The 5,000-nt window shown below is 32.3% G+C and overlaps 1 protein-coding gene across 33 annotated transcripts in view; it reads right to left on the bottom strand.

Moving 5' to 3' along the window:
* LOC119575143 (uncharacterized abhydrolase domain-containing protein DDB_G0269086-like) overlaps nt 1–5,000 on the bottom strand; it is a 75,132-nt gene that overhangs the window by 64,393 nt on the left and 5,739 nt on the right. The gene's annotated exons all lie outside the window — the stretch shown is intronic.

Below are 5,000 nucleotides of genomic sequence, written 5' to 3'. Positions count from 1 at the left end.
ATAATAATAATAATAATAGTAATAATAATAATAATAATAATAATAATAATAATAATAATAATAATAATAATAATAATAATAATAGTAATAATAAGAATAATGAGCAATAATAATAATGATAAATAATGATGATAATGATGATGGTAGTACTAATATTGATTATAATAATGTAAATAATGAGAATAATAATAACATTAATCATAATAATAATAATAATAATAATAATAATAATAATAATAATAATAATGATAATAATAAGAATGATAGTAATAGAAATAATAAAATTAATGAAAATGATATTAATGATAAGAAAAAATTCAATATTAACAATCATACTAATACTACTGATGATAATAATAATAATAATAATAATAATAATAATAATAGTAATAATAACAATAATAATAATAATAATAATAATAATGATAATAATAATAATAATAATAATAATAATAATAATAATAATAATAATGATGATGATTTCCCTCCCTCTTCCTTCCTCTCTAGCGCCCCCCCCCACCCCCACCCTCATCATAACCTTACAACCTCCCTTCTCCCTCTCCCCTCCTCTCTCCCCCACCCCCACCCTCACCCTCACCATGCCCTACCACCTTCCCTCTTCCCCCCTCCTCCTCCCCCATCCCCCCCTCTCCCTCCCTCCCCCGCCCCCTCCCCTTCTCCGCGAGAATCCCCGTGCGAGGCGCTGGTACCTGCTTCGAGGCGGGCGAGGGACAGGCCGTGCTGGGCTGGCGGACACTCGCGACGTTATTTCTGGCCAAGTCGCGGATCGAGTTTCAATGGCGGCTTGTCCGTAGCTCTCTGGTCCTTTCCCCTCTCCCCCTTCCCTTCTCTCTTCTCTCTCTTCCCCTTCCCCTTCTCCTTTCTCTTCCTTCTGGTTCCCTTCTCCTTTTCCACTATTTCTACCTCTTATCCCTCTTTTCATTCTCATTTCTTCATTCTCATTTCTCCCTTATCCTTTCTCTTTTCTCCTTTTTCCCATCTTTCTCCTCCCTTCCCCTTCCCCTCGCTCTTCACTTTTCCCTTCCTCTTCCTCTTCCCCTTCCCGTTTCTTTAACTGTCGACCTACCTTTTTTCCCCGTACCCTTAGTTTTGTTGGTTGTGTTTGCCCCTGTCCCTGCCTCTACATAAGCCCCTGTCCCTGCCTCTACATATGCCCCTGTCCCTGCCTCTATACAAGCCCCTAAACCTGTCTCTATTAGAGCCCCTGTCTCTATAAAAGCTCTTGTCCCTGCCTTTATGAAAAAAAAAAAAACTGTCCGTGCCTCTATGAAAGCCCGTGTCCCTGCCTAAAAAACCCTGTCCCTGCCTCTACAACAGCCCCTGTCTCTGCCTCTATAAAAACCCCTGTCCCTGCCCCTATGATGATGCCTCCCCCTCTTTGCTCTATATGCTGTGAGGGTCCCGTTCTGTATTTTGGGATTTTACTGTTATTTCTGCTTTTGGTATCGCCATCATTGTCACTCTCTTTGTTATTGTTGTTCTTGTTATAAGCATCATTATCATTATCATTATTATTATTGTTATTTTCATACTATTTCTACTAATGCTACTACTAATAACAACAACAATAATAAAAACAATAATGATAATAATGATTATAATAATAATGATAATAATAACAATAATAATGATGATAATAATAGCAATAATAATAGTAATAATGATAATGATGATAATAATAATAATAGTCACAATAACAACAACAAAACAACAAAACAACAACAACAACAATAATAATAATGATAATAATTATAATAATAATCAGTATTATCATTTACACTAAAATAATAATGGAAATAATAATGATGATGATGATGATGATGATGATGATGATGATGATAATAGTAAAAATAATAATGATAATGAGTGCTGTTATCATTATTATTGTCATTTACTATTAGTATTATCCGTGTCATCATCATCATATTCATTATCGTTATTACTTTTGCTATTATTATCATTTCTTTTTTTGTTATTATTCTAGTCTCTCTTTCAAGCTTACTTTGACTTTTCTTTTTTCCGATTTTCGATTCACAAGTATCAAATAACTAATTATCATTCCGAAATTTTCTTCTTTTCCATCTCTTCTTCCATCGCTGTCTATTCTCTCGTCACCATGTCGACACTTTTTCCCTCCGCTTCTCCCCCTCCCCTCCCTCCATTCCTCTTCTCCCCCTCCCCTCCCTCCACTCCCTTCTCCCCCTCCCCTCCCTCCACTCCCTTCTCCCCCTCCCTCCTCCCAAACTCCCCCTTCCCCATCTCCTTCCTCCTCTCACCTTCTCCCCCATCTCCTCCCTCCTCCCCAACTCCCCTTCCCCATCTCCCCTCTCCCTTGCCCCCCCCCCTCAAACCCTTTCAGCCACCCCTTCACCCTATGCTTCTCCCCACCCCTTCCCTCAACTCCCCTCTCCCATCTACCTTCACCTATCTCTCCCTCCTCATCCTGGCATCTCCCTCCCCTCCCTCCCCCCCGCCCCCGCCCCTCCTCCCATGGCACTCATTATATCTCGGAAGGCGATGCTGGCACTCTCGCTCCTGGCATTCGTCATTGGCGATTTTGACGGCCTTCTCAGTGACGTTCTTCCGTTATTTTTTCATTTTCTTTTATGCACCGGTTATTTTTTTGCGTGTGAATATAGTAGTTATAATAGTCGGTAAATGACGATAATAATAACAGCTATGAAAAGATAATATTAATGATATTAATGGTGGTACTAAGAGGAGTGGTAATATTTACAGTGACTGAAATGATAATGATGAAAGTGATGTTGATACTACACTAACAACAGTAATAATACCAAAAATAATGATAAGATAACGAAGAAAGGAGTTATAATGGATGCCAAAAATATGTTAAGAAATAATAATGATGATAGTAAAAGCAATATATATATATATATATATATATATATATATATGTATATATATATATATATATATATATATATATATATATATATATATATATAAGCATATATATATATATATATATATATATATATATATATATATATATATATATATATATATATATATATATTATATGGGAATACTTAGCGCTGTATAAATAATGACAATAATAGCCCAGGTAATCATAATGACAATGGTGACAGTAATGATACTCAAGCTACTAATAATTCTGGCAAGTACGTTCTCGACGAAAATCCTTGTCGGCAACTGTCGAGCTAAACCCTGTCCGCTTGTCATCATTCATTATATTAAAATGTTTAAATATTTTTTCTCACCATTGCTTTTTGAGCAGTTATAAAAAAAAAAAAAATGTTGGGAAGACATTTATCACATAATATAGCACTGATTTACACCTGTGACAATAGGGCGAGGCTTAGGGACGATACCAGGAATGGCTGGCGAAATGATCTTTTGCATGCTTTGCTCGGCGTTGTTTTAAATGCCAAAAATAAGACAGAAAAAGTGTTTACTTGACTGTTATGTACCTTGACGGCGATAATAAGACACCACCAACAGCAGTATTGATGGTAATTGTAAAAATTATGCTTATCATAATGAAGGTGATGATGATAATAATGATGATGGTTATTATGGTAAAAATGTCAATCACTATGATGACAATACTAGCAATACTAGTAATACTGATAATAAAATGATAATGATAATTGTAACAGAAATAGCAATAATGATGATAATAGCGATAAAAGTAATGATAATAACAGTGATAGCATTAACCATAATAATGATATGATAATAGTACAACAAGAACAACAACAACAATTATAATGATAATAATAATAATAATAATAATAATAATAATAACAATAATGATAAGAACATTTAATAGCGATAAAGATGATAATGATAATAAAGATAATTATGATAGAGTAGTAACATTGCCAATAATAATGACATTAATAACAATGATAATATTGATAATTTTGATGTTAACAAGGACAACAATGATAATAACAAAACAACAGCAGCAACAACAATAATAATATCGATAAAAATAATGATAATGATTTTGATAATAATAACAACGACAGCAACAACGATAAAGTAACCACAAAACAATAACAATTAAATGATAAGGATAGTGTAAAGATCATAATGATAATAATGATAATAATCACAATAAAAAAAGAAAAAGAAAAAAAAATGATAATGATGATGGCGACCATAGTATTAAGAATATCAGTGTGTAAATGATTTCCACGATAACTGTTATTATTATTATTATTGTTACCATCATTTTTATATTTTTTCTCAATACTGTTATTATTATCATCATCATAATTATTATTATTATTATTATTATTATTATTATTATTATCATTGCTATTGTTATTATGACTATTATTATTACCATACCATTATTATTATCATTATTATCGTTAAAATTACTTTTATTACTATATTATCATTGTCATTATTATCATTATTATTATTATTGTTGTTGTCGTTGTTGTTATTGTTATCATTATTATTATTACTATTATTATTACTATTATTATCAATATCATATTAATAATAATAATAACAGTAATAAAGAACATGGAATCTTAGTGCAAATAACCTGAGACACAGTGACACGGTGATGGCAACAATAACCCCGCCCCAAGATTCGCACGAAAACAGGAATTCACCAGCACTGTATTTATAGATGCTCTAGAGAACGAGACACACAAATATAGTTAGCCTAAGTGGTCTTAGTTATATCTGAAATTCTTTCTTTGTATCTTTGTTTGCATATGTACATATATGTATATGTAAATATATTTATATCTATAGCTATCTGTCTATCTGTATATATGTGTGTGTGTGTATATATATATATATATATATATAAGTATATATATATATATATATTATACATATACATATATGCATATGTGTGTGCTTATGTATATGAATATATACACACATGCATACATAAACATATACATACATACATATATATACATATATACATATACAAATACATGCATATGTATGTGTGTTTGTGT

This window comes from Penaeus monodon, chromosome 7 (assembly GCF_015228065.2).
Source record: "Penaeus monodon isolate SGIC_2016 chromosome 7, NSTDA_Pmon_1, whole genome shotgun sequence".
Lineage (NCBI taxonomy): Eukaryota > Metazoa > Arthropoda > Malacostraca > Decapoda > Penaeidae > Penaeus > Penaeus monodon.
Note: the sequence above shows the minus strand (reverse complement) of the source record. Positions and strands in the feature narration are given on the sequence as shown.